Source organism: Pieris rapae, chromosome 13 (genome assembly GCF_905147795.1).
Source record: "Pieris rapae chromosome 13, ilPieRapa1.1, whole genome shotgun sequence".
In the NCBI taxonomy this organism is placed as follows: domain Eukaryota; kingdom Metazoa; phylum Arthropoda; class Insecta; order Lepidoptera; family Pieridae; genus Pieris; species Pieris rapae.
The window spans coordinates 1,166,445-1,191,243 of record NC_059521.1 but is presented as its reverse complement, the minus strand read 5'-3'; the positions used below and the strand labels follow the sequence as shown (position 1 = coordinate 1,191,243).

Genomic DNA, 24,799 nt, shown 5'->3' with positions numbered 1-24,799 from the left:
TTTGTGCTCGAAAAAAGTGGTGTAGCGAGTGTTACAAAAATATTTAAATTGTTGGCTATTATCATGTCAATGACATTTCTTACATTTCCTTAATCCAAAATTAAAAGAATACCTGGAAATATTTACGTTATTACGCAGGTACAATATATGGCCTGTCCAGTATTTTTTAAGCCAAAAACTACAGTAAAGCACAGACTATAAATGGGATATACTCAAATAAATACTTATACATGAATTTCGAATTAAAGGGGTAGGATGATAAAAAAGCATATTATGATCATGTATTAAATATTAATTCATAGATATCTCAACTTGAACAAACCAGTTCAGGATAAAGCGATGATGATATTCATTCCATTTATCTTGTGGAACGATTAAGGAAAATATTATATTCTTAGAACAGAAACCAATATTGAACATTTAGTGGTCTGTTCTTAATAGAACCAGTCTCAAAATATTAATTAGTAGCTAATACTATAAACTATTTCCATCGGGAAAGTCACCTATCATTTTTTAATATAAATTTATTAAACTGTGCTCATGCTTCATGATAAGCAATTAAAATAACACTACTAAAAGTAGTGATAAAATTTACGTGAAAATATAAAAATTACGAATAACATATAAACCTTCGTTATCCAAGTGAAATTGCATTTAAAAGTAAAAATACAAACAAAACATCAAACGGAAATATGTGTACTATGTCGATAATAAAAACGGCCAATTATTTATATATTCTACACGATAGTAAACAACCATCGTCGACTTTCTAAAACGAGCTATAAAAACGTAATTAATTTTAGAGAAACGTTCTCGTAAATAAAATTCTCAAAAGTATCACGCAATAGTAAATCTAGCATCGAAAAGTCTGAATCAATATATTATTTTGATTCATAATATCTTTATTCATATTAGCTTAGAATGAAATATGACACAGGTTTAAATTTTAATCGTTTTGCGTGGGATCACAATGTTTTTCAAACCCAAAAAGGTCTTTACTCTTTGTATTTAACAAAGTTCCTCTCAACATCTGTGCATGTTTAATGAGCATTATGTTAATTATATTTATTTCTGTGTGACGGTTTTTCTTATATCATACCAAAAACAAATTTATTAACCTGCTTAACCACTATTCAACTCGTTTCAAGTTTATATTCGTTTCAAAGTTGCCAAAAAAACTAGTTCAACAAAATTTCAGTGATTACAAATCAAGTTAAGTATGTTGGGGTTCTAAATCTATGGTACAGCACGTCCCTACGCACTATAAACTATGAAACTGCAGTCAGCAGTCACTAGCGGTGTACCGTGTATCACCGTTCTCGGCACACATGCGTTACGCGCTTCAACTACTAATGGTCGTCTGTCCCTTACTAACGCGTGAGGAAAATGGGGCTCTCGCCTCACATTCCGATTGTCGGTCGCGGTTCGCTCGTTGCGTCTAGCTTGTATCTAACCCATAGGGACTAGTTTTGCGTGACATGTATACAAAATAGGTTTGATAGAGCTGTACACGGGGGAGGGGGGTATCGGTGTGCGTGTACCCCCGCACGCCCCCGCGCCATCGCCACTCGCCAACAGAGCGCGCGTTTACACAATTCGTTTGCATGGCATCAGTGATGCCCGCGCCGCGCGGCGCCTTCTTGCTTCGACAATCAAGGCGCGAACACGTATCCAAATATTTTTTATTAGAAAAAAAAAAATAGTTTTTAAAACTTGACAACAGTGAAGGAAGGTGAAGAATTTAAACCTTAACGTGGATTTAAATTTTATTTATTTCTTGCTACGTGTGAGTCGGCTTTGTGACGGTCAGTGAACAGTGCGGATTTTCAACAAGATTTCAAAGAAAATTCGATTTGAATTTAAAAAGTCGACTTAGAAAATCATCTTTAAATAAATGGTAAGTTTGTAATTTATATGAGATTATTCGTAATTTAAATTATCCAGTGTTAAACCTACTATAATTATTTAAGGTTAAAAATTATTGTCTAAAATGTACGCTTTATCAAATGGCATAACATACGTTTTGTTGATAAATGTCATACATTTTTATCTTGTTGCCACGACACTGACTAGCCCTTATCTAGTTTGAGTGAATAAAAATATAATTTCTGTACAAATAATGCTAGGCGTTTAAAATCGGCTCAACATTTCAACAACACCAATCTTTTTAGATTTTTGAAAAATTTACTGACATTTTTTAAAAATTTTAAGTCGACAAACCATTTCATTATTTAAAATACTTTTCGGGTAGTATTGTTTAATAAAAATGATAGCCTTTTATTTACCGTTTAGTGTATTTTAAACATTAAAACTGACAAATATAACAGTTTAAGACAAAGTTTAAAATTCTCCTTATGTTTTGAGAATGAATGTGAATTTAATCATTTTTAAATATTTAAATATTAACACGTGTAAAATTGTCATCGTCTCACCTTCACAGCTTATCTTGTGTTTATTTTTGTTACATAAATTGTACAAAATAATTGTAATAATTTGTTCACGTTATCGGGGTTGCTAGGCGAGGAACCGACACGTTCAGAAAAATATACGGATAATAAATGCAAATATAATATGTATATTAATACATTTTTTGTTACAATTTCTTAAAGATTATATACTAAAATTAAGGAATATTTAGCTTTTTTACATACAAATAAATTATATATTAGCTAGTGGAAAAATTCTAAAGTGTCAGAAAAATTATATAGCTGTTGGAATACACAATGAAAAATCAGTATGACAATTAATAATACTTAAATACCTGTGATAAATTCTATATAACGACCATAGATATACAAATCAACCCATAAAGTGTAGATACTAGTCATTTGTTAGACCTATGATTAGTAGTCATCAACAACGCTGAGGCATAATTGCTGTGTAGACCAAAAGACAATAATGGCATAGGATATATTCAACTAATAACTCGTTAGAAACCACAGATAACGTAATGTACGGTTTAATTAGAAATAAGAATATAATAATATACAATAAAACATTCTATTAAGATATGTAACGGAATTTTTGAAAAATATTACAAAATATACAATTATTTTTAAAAGCAGTGTTAGTCTTTCTTACCTGAAGTCGTAGATTCGAACCGTGGTTGTTCACTAATAGACTATTTATATACGCATTTAACAATCGCTCTAATGGTGAAGGAAAACATCGTAAGGAGCTGGCTTGACTTACACCCAAAAAGTCGACGACGTGTCGAGGCACAGAAGGCTGATCCTGCCTATTAGATTGACAAATTATGAAACAGATTCAGAAATCTGAGAACTTAACCGAAAATAGAGGTGATTTCCTGTAATATAACATTGTGATAAATAAACGAAAAATTTTACTTCGCCGTGAGCAACTTTTGTTTTTGCTTCAACTGATGTTTTTGTGTTCTTGAATTGTGTACTACACAATTAAAACACCTAGCTTTTATGTGAAACATTAATTATTTACTATGTACTTTTTGAATTTTCAACTACAAATCTGTAGGTTCTTTTTTGATCATCAATTCGTAATGTTAAGTAGTTTGTTCATAAAAATATATAAATAGTAAATTTGTGTTCTTAACCGATATGCTGTTTTATACCACGTCACTTTTTTATGGCCTTAAGGTAAGATACCTTTAGTAATCACTTATTTTTTTGATAATTTTACTTGTAATGTTATTCTTACGTTCCTCTTGTTTTAAATCATCCCTACAGTATTATAACGTATTTATATAATTCTCTATAATATAACAGTTTTTGTTTCACACAACTCGCTTTTGCTTATTGTTTGGCGATTTTAAACTAGTTAGAATAATTAACCATTGGAGTGACCTGAATTTTATTTTAATATAAACTCATCTCAGTTTAAATAATCGTTAAGATTAATGAAACGAATCCAGGAAAGCATACAGTTTGTGGTTTAAAACTTGAATATCACATTTATAATTATAGTTTATCACGACTAGTTCCGGAATATATTTTCCTCAAAAACCATTATATAAACAATGCGTATATTTGAGTGTTTGTTCTAACGTTAAAACGGATCAGACTCTAATATAATCTCTACTACTTAATATGATTATAAAATCAATATATATTTGAAAATAATAAAACAGTTTGGTGTGAAATTATATTAGCCTAAAGGATGACAGATATTCTAAAACACCATTTCAGACTAGATAATCGACTTTCGATCGATCGATTCGATCTTTAACTACTTTGCTATGGTTACATTAATACAAACTACAGCGGTTTTCTAATGTAACATACTGTGATATATTGTACTATAAAATAAAGAATTAAAAAAAATGTATGACAAATAAAGCTAAGCTCGTTATATAATAATACTTGTAATAAAACCATATTAAATTGTTTTATATCTATTCAAGCGCGCTTGTAGTTAATATGTGTTGTCTATTACATTGTAGTAATTCTGGTATGCGATTTGAATTCTAGAGCGACTAAATATAATTCAAGGCTACCTACATGATAAAATCGGTAAAATATAATGGATCTTTAATTTTTGTTAAGTACGATTGTTTAATATAAATTGTATTCTACTGTCGCTATTATGAATGCAGCAGGTATTGAGCATCTTGTTCGTATATTCGAACCCCGGCTGTGCATCACGCGTAGGTTAACAGTCGTCATGAACGCATAGAGTTTTTCACCCACTTGGCTATAAAAACAAATGAATACGAAAGAAATCTGAGGCCTACATCGTAGCGGCGTTTTTCGTGCCTTGGCGAACACACAAAGTTCAATTGGAACCCAGTAGTGTGGTACACAAAATTTTATAAAATAATTATGTAATTTTCTATAATTTAAATTTTCTTTGGTATATTCAAGCAATTTAGCCTTAATTATAATTATGTAGAAAGTGTCGTGCTACCTCTATGTTGATTGGTCACGGATTTCGTGGGTAAAAGTGTCGATTACCGCTAAAACAATATAAGCAAAAAAAAAAAACATTAATAATACTATTTTTTTTTCTCACAAAAATTAAAGCAAGTGTTTTGAAGGTGGCAGACCTGTGAGTGTGTGACAATCTCAAAAACCACTGAGCCAATGTTTTCATAACTACAAAGCTTCATATTTAAAATATTAATATAATAATATTAATTTTTAAAATAAATTATTATTAATGAACTTCCCGTTGTGTTCGTTTTTAAATAGTCTCAGGTTAAAAAAGGTTAAGGCTTTAATGCGAAATTATATAGCTTTTGAACCTATGCATTTGGTAAACAATAGGAAATAGCCTTTTTAGTATTAATTTGTTTGTATTTACCATGGCGTAAATACAATTCGACAGAAAGAGACGTAAGAGTTAGTTAGTGAGAGCTTAGTTAAATGCAATTATTATGATTTAGTTTTGTCTGGGCTAGCAACAAGTGATGTCCTAGGTGTATTAAATTCAAATTTAGAACGTAATACATACTTTTTGATTATTGACGGTGTTCCACGTGTATCTAATTAGCACTTTACTCTGTGTACCTACACTTAATAAGACAATTTATTACTAAGTAAATATTGTTATCGTAAATAATACAGTAGTGCTAATAAACAACTTATATACTAAGGCGCAAACTAAGTGTTCTGGTCTCTGGCAGAATGTCCAACGCTGTTGAACACGTCTGCTCACACAGCATAATGCTGAGTCAGGGCCAGTTACAAGCACAACACACACTGAAAATGTACCAATCTCCCTTAAAACAGTATTTTTTATTTTCTTTTCTGATTATTTTTATGTTTCTGTGTTTCTTTAGTAATTAATGTTATGGTTAAAAAAATTTACATAACTTTAACAATATTATGGAAGTATATGTTAAGTTGTAGTTAATGATTTAAATCCTTTTTCTTCATTAAATGACTTAAAATATTATTTAAAAAGTCTTGTTTTAGACTGTTTTGTTTTTCGAACCCAGGAAATTTATTTCGTAATTTACTAAGCACCAATACACATTTTTATATATAAATTTGTACTTTAATACTGTTGTGATAGGGTTATTACAATTATAAGTACCTAAATTAGAATTGCTTAACTATTCCGTCGCATGCTTTCACGGGTGACATTTGTTAAAATTGTGTCAAAAAAGTAAAATTTATTAATGTCAATTTATAAATTCAATTCAGCTGTCAAAGCATCGTAAAGTAGCAGCCAATTCATATATGTCAAAGAAAGTTCACAAAAGACGCAACAATAGAACCACTTCTAAACATTTATTACCTACTTGTAACAAGTGATAAATGCGCTGTGGTTACTTTAATTGATCTTGAGGTATTGTAATTAAAATCTTGAAGATTTACGGTTCAAGGGGCGTTTGAAGGGTATTTTTATTATAGAGTATTGATTCTTAATTTAAAAAATAACTATAGAATGAGATTTTAAGTATACACATACACACCAGTATCTAAATTTATGACGGTAGCCCGTTAATGAAAATTAAATAATTGTCAATGTATATGATGTATTAATACATTTATTTTTTATTTGCTTATCAGTATTCCCACAGCTTATACAATATTTAAACAAATATATTATATATTTCACATTTTGTATTTTTTACATTGAAAGAAATGTCTTGAAAGTGTATTTAGAAAAAATAATTTTCTAAAATATCGGATAGGTACAAAACTACTTAGGGCATTGATTAAATAATTAAGTGCCGGTAATAAATATGGAATAGCCTTTGTTCGTTTTGTGCTGGCGAAAATATTGTCTATGGTAAAAGTGGATACATGGACACATTTGTTTCTGTAATGAATAAACTGAAAAATACTGGTTTTAATTCAAAAATCTTCCACTGTTTGAATATTTTTTTTAACATCTAAGGGCGTGTAAATTGTGTTTTGTGCCGTGCTTTATGCCCTTAACAACTGTAAGAATACTGCATAATCCCTGAGTAACATAGCTAATTATTTCTATAATTTAAAAAAAATGCACTTGTATGTTATGTTATTATTAAATTATTTATGCCAATCAACAATGTAAGCTTATCTGTGGTATTATTTTTCTTATTAATTACTGGCAACAATTTTTTTGTCCCATGCAATTTTTATACGGCTCATAAAATATATTTACAGTTAACTTTTTTTACTAATGTTGCGTGTTCGATTCCCTTCATTGCATTGTGTATGAACTGATGAATTGTAATTGAGATTCCATTTCTTGATAACTTAATATTTAATTTAATACTTAACTACGATGTCAATATTTATAATGACATCTTATCTTTTAAGACAATTTTTTAAGTTGTTGTTGATGTAAGCCCATATCTATGAAGAACTTCTTGTTTTTAAGCCAGAAAACTAGATTCTGAAATATACAATAAATATTTAAATTAAAATATAATCTCCGTATAAATTTAGTACTAAATAATATAAATAAATTTTTTGTCGGTTTCTTTATACAAAATACATCAAAAGATCGACTATCTATTAAATTACGATTTTTTGTTACAGATTCCGTAAAGCGCAACAAAAACAGGTAATTTATTTAACTTTCTTCTATGAACCTAATAACTTCTCTCTGGATTTTTCATGTCTTAAAATATTTGCTGTCTGTACTATAAGATTTGTAAATGGAATTTAAAAAAACATTATTCTTGTTATTCATTATTTCAACATTAATCTTAAAGCCGCAATGGCGCCAAGCTTATGTTGTCGGCTGAACGCTCGCTCCGTGCCTGAGTTCGAATCCGGTCGCGCCGGCCTAATCGAAGCTTCCTATATTACTCAATAGTATAGATTAGTCAAAAATGGCCGAAATTAATGTGCCCAACGGTCGCGATTTAGACGTGTGTCTAAGGCGCATTACCAATGGGTTCTACATTTTTCTTAGTCGAATGAATTATTGACACTTCATTCAAAACAGTATAGGTTAATTATATTTTTTATTTCTTTTTTCAAATTTTTTTATTGTAAAATAAATATGTTATCAACATTTTAAGTGTCAAAAAAATCATTTTATGAGTTTAACCTATATTAATAAGAAATTTGCTTATTTGTTGCAATTACTGGAACGAATAAAAAACTTTACCAAGCAATTATTTTTAAGTTAAAAAAAAATAATGTCGTGCAAAGTCGAAAGAAATATCCTAAAATAAGTCTCATGGGCACCGCCAATAAGCCGTGACAAACATTTAATCATTGTAAAAACTTCAAGGAGAAAGTTGATAAAAAAAAATTGATTGATGACACTTCTAAAAGCACCCAAATTCGATAAGATATTTTACAGTATTAATATTCAATTTATTATACCGACGTGAAACTTGACCGGTGAACTTTACGCGTAGACGTTAATTGAATTGAATTATAGCGCGCCATATATTTAGTATTATACATTTTATTTAATTATTAGATTACAATAATATATATAGATAACAAACGAAATTGAGGGATTTTTTAAAGTGTAAATAAGTTCTAAATAAAATAAAATTACATAGTGCATGAATATATGTCTTGTTATTGCTGCGTACCTATATAAGAGAGAAACACTACACATGTACCTGCATTGTCGAGAAACTCGGGTTAGTGAGAAACCTCTATAAGCGAGAATGAGATTGTGCTCCCTTAAACTTTCGCTTATCCAGGTTTGACTGTATAGGTATTTACACTTGTCTGGATTTAACTTTAAAATATTGATTACACATTTATTTAGCAAATATAAATATATAAAAATTTATTAAGGAAAATGAAGGTTTTTCGAATATAAATTATCGCTTATCTTATACTTAATCTAACTTTCACCTTAATCTAGACATTCGTATTATCATTGACATTTCTTTCTCAGAATGCTATCTTAAGGACTACGATAGGGTTTCGATAATGTATCTCTAATCCAGTAAGCATTTTTGTGTAATTTTTTTTATAATACTTCTGTGATCTGTCATACCTTTGGTTAAATATGTATCTTATAGCCTTAACTTATAAGATAGTCTCTGAAAAGTGGGTGTTATAACATTAGTTGTGTTATGCTCTTCATTTTTTGTGATTTGAATCTATGAATACATGGAAGTTAGTTCAGTTTTTCCCAACGTGGAGCCCACGCCCCACAGGGGGCTATTTTATTGTTAAGGGGCTATTCGAAAATTATTTTGAATTTTATTTAATTTGAATTTTATAAAACCTATAATTTAATTTTCCTTAGAGATTAATTCAATTTTTTAATATCCAAAATTATATATGTTTTGGGGATCTTGGGCATGGCACAACAAAGGTTGAAAAACACTGTTATAGTAAAACTAATCAAGAACTTTCTTAGCAATAAAATGATAACCTACAATTGTGGTTTTACGTCTTTACATGTAATAGGTCATCAAATAAATAGTCTTAATATATAATCCTTATAACTATTATTTCTTGCACAGCCGGTCTTAGGCCCCTAACCCTTCGCCGACATACGGTGTCCTTAATACCCCCGACTTTCACATCCTTCCTGTCTTAAATGTATTCATGAAGCAAAAAACTAATGCGTATCATTTGACGGTTTCCAGACAAAAGGTCGGTGTCTATTGTCGGGTTCAATGGATTTATTTTAAATTGGGTTCATGCAATCGATATCTTTGGATTAGAAAGTCGATTAGTTTTACAACGCATCGCTTTCGACAACGAATTATGAAATGTTTGGAATTAATGTCAAACGGATTGTATGTTTATAATCTTTAACTCAAACATATATACAGTTATAACCTTTATAGTAATAATTAAAAAGAAAATTAAGGTAAATTGAAAAAGTTAAGTCTCTGTGGCACCTTTAACGCTGGCGGCATTTCCTCGCTGTATGAGCTTGCTTGTCCTGAGCGAAAAAAGAATCAGCTCTATGGTGCTATCCACCAGGCTTCAACTTAATTCTATAATTAGCGCCTCTGCACTTGAATCCCAAGTCCCAAGAGTCTCTACTCCATAGGGAACAAAATCGAAGTTAAATAACAAGTATTACAATATAAAACGCAAATATAAATTGTAGAGTTAAAGTTATGGTAACAGTGAAATCTGATGGAAATGTTAATTTATTTAAAGTATATCAATGGCGCAAGACCTCATTTGCCTCAGATTTCTGTGCTTTATGATCATTTGGTAGGTTATGTATAGGGTAGGTTTCTGCCATGTCGGCTTTTTAGGTCTAAGGCAAGCCGTATTCCTCACGATGTTTTCCTTCATCGTTCGAACATTGAAAGAAAGTCCATTGGTGAACCGAAGGCGAACCTACCTACGCCAACTCTCCTCTCGTTAATTGACAATGCGGATCTAAGATTAATTGTAACTAGAAATTCGAAGTTTAAATGCTTCAAAGAAATCTTACAAACCACGATCACAAAGCTATTGTTATATCCCTTATCTCGAAACACAATAACGCTACCGTATGTCAAATACAAGAATCAGTGCTACTTTGAATAAAGCATCCCATTGTTAATATTATAAATATTATGCTAATGCGATAAAGGAAATTTTTGACTCCGGTGTCTAAGCGGCCAGGTGTCGTGTTGGAAGGGTTATGTCTTCACCCCATTTGAATGTGATCATTTATTAAGATTTGGCTCCATTGTTTAGCCGATTCCCATATTATGCTTCGATTGTAATTTATGTGTGAACAATGTTCGGTCTTGAGGCAGATTTCGGTAGATCAATGAACTTTGAATTTTAATTTTGAATTAGTTTTAAACACTTTAGCGATGTTGGTATATATTGAAGCAAGGATTTGGACGTATAATATACAAGAGAAATTAAATTAAAACAGTGTAATTGGTTGGTATCAATGTTGGTTTGGTAATTCCTTAGTGCATCGTTAAACACGCTAAAACATACATTTATATTATAGCAATAATTTGTTCCTTTACAAGACAAATTTAGTTAATACAATTTTATTTAAAGGATTATTTTTAAACACTGTATAGTGATGTTTTTTGGTCAGGCCAAAGGTCATTTTTTATATTAAAGCAATACTTGGGTCTTTACAATAGATTTTATTTTTATAGAACTGGGGGCAAACGGGCAGGAGGCTGAACTGATGTTATCTGATACCGCCGCCCATGGACACTCTCAGAGGGCTCGCGAGTGCGTTGCCCGCTAATTAAGAATTTGTACGGTTTAATTTAACAGGTTTATTTTTATAAACAAATTTAAATTCATGATTGCACATAATTTTTGATGAAGTTTTGTTTTGATATATGACCTTGTAGAATCCTTTGAAGTCACTGAACTTAAATACAATTATTATAAATTGCTTTTAAGATTTCAGAAATATCTTTTAATTTTAACTCGTCACGGTGAATTTATACGTAATTAATGTTAGGCTTTTACGGAGATTAATTTTTGACTAAAATAGCCAAATTTTATTTTAAAATCTAGTTGTCTGACTGCTTAAAAGACCAACAATTTTAGATTTTCGACTTAAAATTTTTAAGTTGTCGTTGCATGAGTACAACCTATTTTTTAAAGAACATATTCGGCTCAATTCGATTTACCGGCAACGCATCCGCGACTGGCATTGAGTGTTCAATTGCGGCGGTGTCACTTAACATCAGGTGAGCTGTCCGTTTTTCCTGTTCTTTAAAAAAAAATAAAGGAGTATATAGATAAAACAAATATTCCCCTTTTAACAGCAGTTAGCAATTACTATAAAAGTACGCCGATAAACCCTTATTTCTCGAAAGTTAAAACGTGCAAAATGTTGGAACTCGGCAAGTCAATTACATAATTAGACCCTCAACTGTAAACGAAAATTACAGCAATTATATACAACCTCAAAACGATATGAAAACCGTTGCAATATACAAAAAAAAACTAGTAAATGTAAAACGAATTTTTAGATTTTTTTTAATACGTTGAAATTATTTAACCTACTTATATTTTTTTTAAATAAAATATCTTCATTGAGCGATCTAGCATATGACTAATAAGTCAGTTAAGATTAACCTTCTTTACTATATTGTATTATAATTACCCACCTGAAAGCTAATTAATTGCTGATAAACAATATGCCTTGACTTAATGTCCTATAACTAGATGGGGCAGAGGGCGTCTAGAGCCCCCATCGTTTGGCCTTCAGCCTCGTATTTCACCTCACTCTAAGTCTTTTCGTCTCATCTGAAACTGTACTATGCCAGGTTTGCTTAGCCATGCTCCTTCTTGCGTGTTCCAATCAAGCTTGCTTGGGATATAATTGGAGTCTCTTCAAGTTAGTGTATGGCCCATCGAATTCCAGTTGCGTTGCTCAGCAGCTCTGTCAATGTTCATCAGTTCTCGGGTCATAATCATTCAATTTTTTTTATTTACATAGGTAAGTACTCTATTAATGGTAGAAATCTTTACTATCGTTGGAACATGATAATTCAAAAATGTAATAGTAGGTACTTATTTAAGTAATAATAATACGTGACTATCAAAAGCGTTCGGGAGTTTATCATTTATTAATAACTGAATACTTTTAACACGTGACTACGCATAGTGCAACAAAGATTAATGTAGCTTTTTCTCTACTAGTTAAATACAGAAAAAGCGACATCTGATAATTGGATTTGAATCTGTCTCTTATCTATAACAGTGTTTTTTAACAATTATATTGTTACAGATCTTATGGATTTAGTTAACAAAATATTTCTTATATGTAAATTGTTCTTATATAACAGATATGTATAAAGTAGTTTATATACAGAAGGTATTTATAAATTATTAGAGTAATTGCGAAATCGTACTAAAACAGTAAATAGCGTGGGATTCTCTGTCAGGAGTCTAAAGTAATCAATCATTATGTATCATGAAATTTCTCTATAAAATAAAATACGTTTATTTTGGAACATAAGATCATCTAGTTATCACTTATTCCACGTCATTAAATTCGAACCTGTAGGCATCCCTACTCATCGGCAAAGAAGACAGAGGGTGTAGGCCGAGAGAAAAAGCCGGCGTAAAAAACTTTCGGTACTCTTTTGAAAAAGCAAATCATCAAACAATACTACAATATTTAAAATATAGCAGATTAATTAGAAGCAGCCTGCCCAGCACTAGTCCCAGGTTTTATCAACTAGATAATCGCTAACTTTATAGTAAGCCTTTTTACACAGCTTTTCTTTAATACATTTCTTAAATTTATTAAAAGGCATAGATAAAAGAGCCTCTGGGATTTTTTATCTTATATTGTATGCACCGCCATCTTATAATCACGATACATAAGAACGCGTAATACAACGAAACATATTAAACACAAAAATCGCTACCACATGGCCACAGCTGTTAACTGTTGTTATGCAAAACATACTATTGTTAGATCGTAACGAACGGGTTCATTATAATTATTATTATCTATATATTTTGAACTATGCCCCTAAACGTACCGCGTTTATTTTACCTTGAGCCTGTTGCTTGGCTCACAATCTACGCAACGGTGTTAGTATTTTCATATGCTATGCTATGCGAACTATTTTTATCAATTCGTAGCGAGTAAGTCCTAAAAGAATACTCCTTATAAAAATTATCGTTTAATACATTTAAAGTAATAGCAATGAGTAGTACAAGTAATACAAAATAAACAAGAAATATTGTTATTAAATTATTAAATACTTTTTAGTTCTTCGTTGAGCTCTCGGGTTTTTAAGTTAGATTATGATGTAAATGATGGTAAATTTTTAGATTATTATTAAGTATTAAACCTTTATTGCTGGGTGGCAGTGTAATATATAAACATAACTTTTGTTACATAACCTAACTAATTCTAATGTGCCGGTTTTGGTAACCGGCTTTCAGCTGCTTTCATTATATTCTAACGTCTCCTATTCTCGTGTGATATATATATGTATATAGTCAAATACAATTATTCCATATTTTAAATTTAAAGATCGCAATTAAATCTTCGTCGCTTGATATACGTAGCGTAATTTTAGGTATTTGGAAAAGTATTATTTTATAATGTAGTATACACATTAATAAGACTATTTAATGTTTTATCCATATTTAAAAATATTTATTATTAAAAGTCCCTTTACAGACTTGTAAATGAAGTCATAGCTTAGTTTTTCAATTTGATATTTCGCTTATATATTTTTTTTAATAATTAAAATAAAATACTGCCATTTCACGCGCCTTAAATAATAAAGTTGTGATCACAATGTGTTAAGTTGTGTAAACATATTTAAGGAACTGTTTATAGCGGTCATAAATTCAGTTCGCTGTTATGTTTTGCTGCGTGTGGTTCTGACATCTGGTGCGCATTTTAACATACAAACAAGTAAAATGTGTTTCAAACTAATTTGTATACAACAGTATTATCCTTTACCTAAAAAAAATTCATCTATAAATATAAAAATATCTAAATAAATCGGAAATTTGTAACTTGGCAAGAAGAGAAATGTGGAACAAGAACTAAACTGGTACCCAACAATAAACGCAGAAGGGACAATTAAAAAGGTACTTAGATAGACTAAATTAAAAAACAGGAGGTGGTACTGGCATACATGGCAGAGAGTGGCACAGTGTTGACTGAAATAGAGGGATTTGAAGGACTTTGCCAAAAAAGGCCACAGACATACCTAAAAAGAATGAAATGATAGAAATATCAATATGTTTCAGTTTAAAAGTATCTGAAATAAAGTGCGGTTATTATTATAGTAATCAAAGATATGCGCTGGTGAATTTGAGTACAAAAAGTTCAAATAAGATTTATATCTTTTTCTTTAGTCGATCATTTTTGAAGATCGTGTTAGTGGCGTCGCACAACTTCCTCCACTTTCCCGTCTTCGGCCTCTGCGCCTTGGTGATGGTTAGACCTGTAAGGGCCTTGATTGATCTAGCGAGTAGAGGATCGGTCAGGTTTGGTGCCCCCCAGTCTGCCAGTCACAATGAGATTTCTAAACTTTCTGGATCTCTGGGTGTTACAAGTCCAAAAAGCTCAGAATGCGTTGGTAACAAAGTGTCAAAAGACGATATTTTACCTATCTTATTATGGACACGTTTGTCTCCTTATATATCTTCATATTACATGAAAAACTTCTTCCCAACATATACATTAGTCCTTTCAACATTTCATACACTTATCTTTATAAATACATATTATCGATGCGATCCGTATTAACGAGTATGGGTGGTCCAAACATTCACCAAATGTCATCATAATATCTTTATAGTCCTACGCACTTTTATAATCTTTAGGTAATTGAAAGAGGTGTTACAATAAATTGTGTTGACAAATAACTCTGTGGAAATTTAAGATTGTCCTCTCGTCATTTATGCGTGTGTATTGCGAGCTACTGCTGAGGAAGTTACATAGATCTGATTAGCGCCGCGCCTCAGTTCTCATGTCATTTTCACGTGTATATCCTTTCTATAACATATTTCGTACATATGTATCATTTAATTATCTAATTGTCCTCATTTCAACACCACACGTTTGAGAAAAATAATCACAAGAATAAAAATATGACATATAAAATATTCATTAAAACATAAACATATAAATATTTAGAAAAACTTACATATAGAGAGTATTGCAAATTTAAACCATTTCCGGTCGTCAGCGTATGCAAGAGCGGTGTGAAGCCGGGGTGGCTCGCTAATAAAATAAATAAAAGTAACGCCAAAGGGCCCTCGATCCATCAGTGCGCAGGCGTGCAACGAATGACGTGGACTAATCGCTCCCCCCGCTAGAATCATCCGCCATTTTGTGTAAGTTTTTTTGCGCAAACGCAAGCCTGTGCTAATTAAGTTGCCTTGTACGGTTGACGTATCGCATGATATTATATTTTGATATGTCTCGGTCACAGAACCTATGTACTTAATTATCGAACTTTTTAATCGTTTATTACATAGATGATTATATCGTTATAATAGCTATAATAAAATAAACAAATCAGTGGCGCGTTGAAGCCACTAGGCCGACACTGTTCTATAAAAAATAAATAATAGAGACAATATGTGTAGGTATATAATGCTTGTATTACTAGTTCTCCTGTGAAAGATCGTGATATAAAAAATTTACTTGTATAACTCTAAAACTCATGTAGGTAACACAATGTACACTTAAGTACGTCAAAAAAGAAATATACATTGAATGCTTCTAATTTTACATTTGCCAGTTGCAAGTTCTCAAATCAAGGGCGGAAGAAAAGAACTGGCAATAAACTCTCTGCCACTTTTTGTAATCGGCAAGTTTTTTCTTTTACAACGATTTTTATATGTGTAGGTAGGTATATCATAATTTTATTAAACTAACACAGATTGACGGTCCATGTTCTAAACAATCTTACGAATCCCAATAACTGTAAATATATAAACGTCTCTTGTGCTGATAGTAGACAATATTTCCAACACACAAATATACAGTATTTATATATTTTTGTAAATTTAAAAAGTTTGGCGTTGTGGCGTATCTGTCGCAGAACAACTTATCGTTTTGAAACAGCTAAGGAATGTAACCTGTTCATAACAAAAACTTTCAAACCCGAACCCAACATTAACCCTAATAAAACCTATCAAATACAAGCATAAGTTATCATTAAACAAAAAACGATGCAACTCTTTCAAACTGGTAATAATTTCCCGTAATCTGGGGCTCATCAGATGCATTCATATTAAAATAAATAAATTGGAACGAAACCCCAACCTGTCGCAGGGACATTTGGTGAGCGTTAAAATTTATTCTGTCCTTTTTTGTTCCACATTTGAGGCAAAAAATGTAAATACAAACCCTTGAAATGTGGAGATACGAGTTGGTTTAAGATTGGGGTACACTAGTCTCGGTTAGATATGCTAAATTTATCTAATTACAGCTCCAAAGCTTTTTTCGACCTATTTTCATTACTCTGCAATAGTGTGGTGGCACATGCTTTTTCACCCCTTAGAAATTAATTAAAACAATGATTTGTGAAATTGACGAAAAAAGAGACAAAGTTTTGTGTTTAAGCTAACCTCACAAACGCCACTTAGAATAAAAAAACTTAACCTTAACCACTGGGAAATTTTACATCATGCATGTATATGTATAATATTTTAAGGAGCACAAGCCAACAACAACATTTCTTCTTCATATATCTACTTCATATAACATTCAAATTATATTTTAAGGATTTACTCAGTCAAAATAATTACTCTACAACTATTTGCTATTTTTTCGTTGAAAATTTATTACTACGGTCCCAATACGGAATCAATTGTATTATTTTTTTAATGTATAACAACGATTTCATCTTTCATTTGACCTCTGCTACCGAGTGCAATATCCTGATATAGCAAATGTTTCTTATTACACATATTTGTTGTAAGTAATAAAAAGTAATAATAAAATAAATTACATATTTATTGATTTTACGAATAACCCATTCCCAACATAAGACGTAAAAAGTAGATAGCAAACACTTGTCAATTAACGATTATAAAGGGACAAATTAAATTCAAGCTCAATCTTTAATCGCCCTGTGTGTCCAAAGCCTAACCACATATCTCGACTGACAGGACCTCTCCGAATCGACTTAAGTGCAGGTATCTTGCCGCTCTCGAAAATAGGTTAAGTGTTTATTTTAAATTTCGAATTCGTTAATTCGATAGCGCGGGAAGGGTTATGCGTGATTCGAAATTCAAATTAACTTTGTAATTCGATATTCAAATAGAATTAGGCAACCATGTGAGTGCGCCATACTGTGCGTTTGTATCGAATTACTTTTCGGAAAAGTGAAATTTTAGACTTTTGACGCTAAGACGCAATTTGTAGGTCAAACTCGACTTGGGAAAGGGTTAGAATGGACTTTTATCTGGCTTCAGGCTGGACATTTGAAATTTAAAAAAAAGAATATAGTCAAATAATATATTATAAAGTGTAGGAGTTTTTATACGTATTATAAACAGAGCAACATTGTTACACATCATTATTGACAGGAGTAATAAATGTGTATAATTCACGAATAAAAAAATATATAACGAATGAAATTCCCATCTGCTAAAGCGGAATTTAAAAAGTTTCACTTACTCTAGTAATTGCCGAGACATAAGCGAATCTTTTACATTAATTAAAGATAACTTATCTTTATTCATCCACAGCCGGTTAATTTAATTAGTTTTTGTCACAGTATTTCTCAGAGTCCAATCGTACGCTGATAAAATTTTTAAATTATAACTTTATATCTTTTTACAGTAATTTTATACTTGCTGCCCCTCGTTAGAGTTATTTTGTGTAAATTTATGTTCTTAAGAAATTCATTTCATGTCGACTGTAGGTTTTAATTTGTTAATTAATTTAAAACTTTTCATTTAAAGGACTTGTTCATTTGGCTGTAATTATTTTTCTGATAGTAACGGTTAACTAATTAATTTAACAGAGTAGTGACAACTTACTTAAAGTAATAGTTATATTAATTATAAATTATGAAAAGCAATAAAGGGCCTATTGATCTGATTTTAGAATACTGTGTATCACTTCAATATGATGGCGCTACAACCTTTGAGGTCTGAGCCTCTGATATTTGTTCCGTGATCATTTCATTTAGGCAGGTAGGTGATCAACATTCTGTGGCTGACACGTGTACTTTTTGGGTCTAAGGCATGCCGGTGCCCTCCAGTGTTTTCCTTTACGTATTAAGTGTGAATATAGTGAGGCCATTGGTGCACAGCCGGGGATCGAACGTCCCTTGGGATGAGAATCGTTGAAACCGCTACGCCAACACTGATCCAAGTTTAATAATTGTTTAAATAAAGATACTTATAAAGCGAGTTATTATGAATGTATGCCATAAATCAAAGTCTTTAGGCTCTAGTTTTTTATCATTGCTTAAAATATTATAATGGTTCCAATTAATAACTAGTTTTTATAATGTGCGGTACGTTTTACTTGTAACGATAATCTTCTCATATTTTTAAGTTTTTTTAACCACTTGATCAGATTTGTGGCTGAGGAACTAGGCAGCCCAGGTCTGTCAAATCTCCCTTTTCCTAAAAAAATAAAAATAGTAGATACTTGTAGAATTATATATAATTAAGTTTATATGCCAATCATTGTTGTGGTACTCCTTGCATTTCTTCCCAGTCGTCCCTTCATTGGACGTGTATGGTGCTTACTGCCCTGTTGTGATATATCTTTTGTTCGGTAGCTTCTCTCAATATAGATCTAGATACCTGTGAATACTAATTTGCTTTGGTCACACCAGGGGTCTTTGTAAATCGTGTAGGTTATCTATTTAGTTACAAGTTCTAAAACAACATGCATTAATTAACAAGAAAATATGACATCACAAAATTTACTTCGATTATATTAGAACATAAGCAACTACTAAAAAAAATTAAAACTAAATGGAAACATAAACCTCAACAAACCCATGATGTTCGTGAATGGGTTTCACAAAAACGGTTTACTGTATCCAAATAAGTAATAAGATATGTTGGAAGTAGACGGCAAATAGCCGTATAAAAACAAATGATTTAACTAATTATTTACTTTATTAAAATAGCCATTACAGTAGTATGTCAATAATTAATCAGAATTGATGACTTGACTTTGAATTATCTAATGAGGCGTATTATGTTGCACAATGATTTCCATTTAAGTAGTATTAACATTAACATTTTTAACTGAGATTTTTGTATCTGTTAAATGATCATTTGTAAATAATAGGCAAGTAGATCAGCCTCCAATGCCTGACACGTCGTCGCCGCTTTGGGTCTAAGGCCGTTGTTCTCGAACCATCACTGTTTGAGGAAATGCTATATGCGCATATACGTAGAAAGTGCATTGGTACCGGGGATCAAAATTTCGACTTTAGGGATGAGAGTAGCTAAAGCCCCTAGGCCCCACTAGCTAGCCCCACAGGCTAGGGACACAGCTCCCACGTCTCGTAGTGACTTGTAGGCTGAGATTCAAGTGATTAAATTCATAGAACCATAAACAGTGACATAGATAAACAAATAAAATTATTATTTTTTTGCTTTACGACAATAAAATAAATAAAATTTAATTCAACTGTAACTGTGTAAAGGTATTACAATTCAAACTACACGAACGTTATTAAAATTTATTTAGAAGTTATTGGAAACTACTTACTAACTAAAGTATAATAACATAACTTCCCGCTTAAATACAAGCCAATTTGGACTTAAGAAATTTGTTTTATATTCTGTAAGAACGGTAAATTTCTTGTTTATCGCTGGTTAAAATGCATGGTCAAGAACTTTATATCGATGTCCTATTATAATTAAATATTTAGGTCGTCGTAATTAAGGCGCTCATAGATATCTAAGTGTAAGTGTAATTGGCTATTAGTTTATCTCGTAGACGCTATTTCAGCTATTAACTGTATATTATGATAAAATTCCTATTTGGAAATTTCCTACGAAAACTACTTCTTATCACTGAGCATACTTTTTAGTTATATCTTTCCTAAAATATATTACACTGCTTTATCGACCGATTATAGTAATATTTTTTTAGTGTGCAACGACTTCTCTAATAAAAACTCCTTTCCATATTTAAAAAATGTATGTGGTGGACTGGCTACTTTTATAAAACATATCTTGAAATCTGTGTTCGAAATATGAATTCGTGTTGACTACTGTCCTTTTTTATATATTCGAGGTGAAAATGCATTTGCGCATCCCCTGCCCTAGAAAGTTGCAGGCGTATGTGGGACTCGACCCACACCAAAATCTCTGCTATTCTGGGTGAACAATACCCACTAAAAACACCCCGATAAATACAAAGCCGAGATACAGAGGCTCCGGGGTCGCTATCGCATTCTACAGGCACCTCAACAGCAGCTACTGCACTAGCAATGCTATACGATAGTATTTTCAATTCGGAACGGTTTTGAGACTAACGCGTTTAAATTAATATTCAGAACCGAGACTTCTTAATTTATCCCGTTCCTGACATATTGTTCGCACAATTGAATCTTATTCTTTGGAATATTTGTAAATGAAAACAGTTCGTGATCAAGTAATGCCAGTTAATATTAAATTGCATACACAATTTTTATTATGATATTAAATTGTTTTGTTTGATATGCAAAAAGTAAGGGACACAAAGAACGCGGACGGTAAGGTCGTAGCGGGCAATGCACCAAAGAAAAAACGCAAACTCATTGTCTGTGCAAAATAGTGAGTCATATTAATGAAGTATTTTGTTGGTCAATGACGTTAATTTGGCTCTGTACATAATAATAATGCCATTATTTCCAAAATGGTAACAATTAAATGTAGAAATAATTTAGTAGGATTTTGACTTTATATTTTAGCAGTAACAATGTCTTTTTCTTCGATCTATTTTGGCTTTGAATATTGTCTATAAGCAGTGTTGGCCTAGTGGCTTCAGGGGCACTCTCATACCTGAGGTCGTCGGTTCGATCCCCAGCTGTGGCTTTTTTATATGTGCGCATTTAACATTCGCTCGATTGAAGGCTGATCACCTACTTGGCTATTAGATTGAAAAATGATCATAAAACAGATTCAGAAATCTGAAGCTCTAAAGAGGTAGCGCCACTGATTTATTTCATTTTATTGTCTAAGTGTTTACTTTTTATAATATGTATATGTGTATAAAGTTATAACTAAAAAAAAACACAAATTCTTAAACCCACAGTTCGCGCTAAGTCTCTTCATAGACGTGCAGGTTCTCTTACAGTTTTTTTCTATTTAAGAAAATATTTTCTTATATATAGAAGAAAAGTCGCTCACAGCAGTGGAAATTCAATTTCTTTGAGAATTACTTTGCTAAATTCCCTAACTATAATTAGATTATCTGTATATTCAAATAATGTTATCTATATATTTTATCCTGTTCTGTCCCTGACTCGGCTTGAACTCGCGGCACGAATAATATTATCGGTAATGTCATTGCAATAACACAACAAAATAAATGTCAATGAACGCAGCACTAATTGAAAATGATACATACGAAATACAAATTTGTCACGCACCGAATACAGGATGTGCAAAATAAGAGTAATTTGCGTTTGCCCTTGGTGTGTCAAGTTGGAAATAGAATGTTTTTGCGAGAATATTTCCGATGCATTTTGCAATTTTGTTTACGTAAATTGTTACGTTTTTGTGTGGGCATGCAGACGTCAATCTTTACTAGTATTTCAATTCTATTTTTAAAATTTAATAGCCTGGGAATTATCATTAATATTTTAGAGAAGCATCCACGTGTTTCACAAAAGTGGAATTACAATTGTAATTACAAATAAACAATAAAATAATAGAAATATAATAAACACCATGTACCAAGCTACCTGAGACACCGTGCTCTTAGTTGCGCAAGGTCATAGATTTGAGCGCACAAAAAACATAACTGATGCTTTACCGTTTTTTCTTTGTTCGTTCGCTTTTGTTTTTTACTCAAGTTGATGTCTTTTGTTTCAGAATTCAACTGGGCCATTGGAACGAGTTCTTTGGGAACAATGTAAGTTTTTGAATCATTATTTTCAATTGAATTTTATTATTCACATCATATTGTTTGTATTCAGCTAATATTCTCTTCTTTGCCGATGAACATGACACAGAAATTATACAGTAGATATATCAAATTTTTTAATAAAAATTGAAATAAAAATTCTCTTAACTCTATAACAACGGTGTTGACTGTAAAACAAAAAACTTGGCGATTAAAAAGAGTGGCGGAGAATTTATTCCCAGTACTTCTCTTCCGTTGTACGCCCTTGATTTTATTGGCTGTAAATGTAAAATTAGAATCATTTAATGTATTTCTATTTTGAAGTTCATAAGTGTGCTACCTATGTGAATAATTGATTTAGAATTTTATAACTAAGACGCCGATGACAGTTCAAAATAGTAGAATAAAATAACCGGTCATTACGCGTTTAATAGTTTTACTAACATTTCCCCACCCGTTTACCGGTATTATGTTTTCCATTACGTTGTCATCGATACACTAGCGTACACTTAAAACAGTCGTATCTTCTAAAAAGATAATAACATTGCCACATGGAGCAAACTTTTAAAATTTGATTCAGTTTTCTATTTTTAATTAGTGCCAGTACTTTGTAGGTTAAGAATATTCTAAATACTGTATGTATATTTGTATGTTTGAAATGTACTAAAATTATAACTTAAACTTTTTTTAAATTTATTTTGTAAAAGTTAACTAATTAATTTAACATTTGCTCGAACGGTGGAGGAAAACATCGTGAGGAAACCGACATGTCTTAGACCCAAAAAGTCGACGACGTGTGTCAGGCACTGGAGACTGATCACCTACTTATCTATTAGATTTTTAAATATGATCATGAAACAGATTCAGAAATCTAAGACCTAAAAGAGGTTGTAGCGCCACTGATGTATTTTTTTAAAGTTACTTATTTCTTCTTCTCTCCTTTTGAAATAGTCTTCAATTTAATTAATTTTATTTTTAATTTTGTTGCCCTCCTATAAAAATAGCCTTTTCCGGTGCAATATTGCCATGATTCAGTTCGGCATAAACCCGTTGCACCTATGTCCCAAATAAAATGTAAGTAAGTGTACAACACTGATCCTTGTCGTATTGTCTCTTCTGACTCACCCATTGTATAAACACAATGGGCTTTGTGCATTGTATTACGTATTTTCTAATAGATAATTATTGTAGATTGACAGCTTTCTTTTGTTTTTCTACGGTGTAATTACTGGGTGCAAGGCTGCTCTGACGCAATCCCATAAACGATGCCAAAAAACGTGTACTTCAAGTAAATCAAACTATAATTCACAGTTTTTACTGTACGCATGCGCATAGATAACATATAATTAAGATGGTGGCAGTATACTTGAAGACATTATGTATTTGTAAGTAATATTATAAAACTTCATACGTCGTCTATGGAATCATAACGTTTACTAGAAAAACTCATATTTTTTTGGGAACTTGGCACGCGTTAGGGTAAGCCCTCAAATGTTCAACAAAGGGCAAAAAGGGGTCCGTCCCAAAAAAAGTTTGCGAATATTCGATAGCTACCCCTTAACTCAACCCGGTCAACGCAATATAACCTCTGTGCAAACACGGTTCGTTTTCTTTTTTATCGTTCGAAATTCAAACCCTTCAAATTTGGAACAACTAGTAGGCGGTAAAATTGGCCGTACGTTTGGTAACGTCAAAACAAATTAGGAATCGTAATATATTTTTCTCCGCCTTTGGGGCTTAGTGTTCATGCAGTCCTGGGTTCGATTAACCGAACGCTGGTTTCAAAGTCAAAATAAATTTATTCATTTAGGTAAAGAAATATATATTTCCTACCAGTTCAGTTCAGTTCAGGCAAGAAGAACTAGCAATAAATTCTCTGCCACTTTTAAATCGCTAAGTTTTGAGTCATACAAATTATTAGAGGTGAAGTGAATTTAATATTTGTCAAATTTATAAAAAGCTTTATCGATTTATTTACGTTTAACATTTAACACACAAAGTCATTGATTAAAATCAGACGTAGAAATGAGTCTGTTTCATATAAAAATATAGAATAAAACATAGGTGATTGAATCAATACTGAATATTCCTATTTAAACAGATTTCTCAATACATTAAATTTTTGGTATCACTCAACATTACCCCGTCTTAAGTCAAACTCACTGGGGCGTGGTCGGCGTAGATTTAAGGCAATTTGTTTAAATGTTCTTTTGGGAAATAAATGTGGTTTCCAACCGATGATTGCGTTGTTCCCTCGGGTGGTTTAATAGTGTTTCAATTTAAAATCTATAATTTAATAACGACTTATAAGATCTGATATCAAACATTCTTATAATGGAAACTAAAACATACTGAAACCACAACCATATATTTTCTAATATGTTTTCTTTACTACGGTAATTGTTCTGATGAATTGTTTGAGATGATCCCTCCTGCCTCGTTTCAG

The 24,799-nt window shown here is 31.6% G+C and overlaps 1 long non-coding RNA gene across 1 annotated transcript; it reads left to right on the top strand.

Moving 5' to 3' along the window:
• The first annotated feature begins 1,588 nt into the window (after nucleotides 1-1,588).
• Nucleotides 1,589-22,359, top strand: LOC110992548. Its single transcript, XR_002600165.2, has 3 exons — nucleotides 1,589-1,897; nucleotides 7,452-7,476; nucleotides 22,323-22,359. It is a non-coding gene; the product is annotated as an uncharacterized LOC110992548 (long non-coding RNA).
• The last annotated feature ends 2,440 nt before the right edge of the window (nucleotides 22,360-24,799 follow it).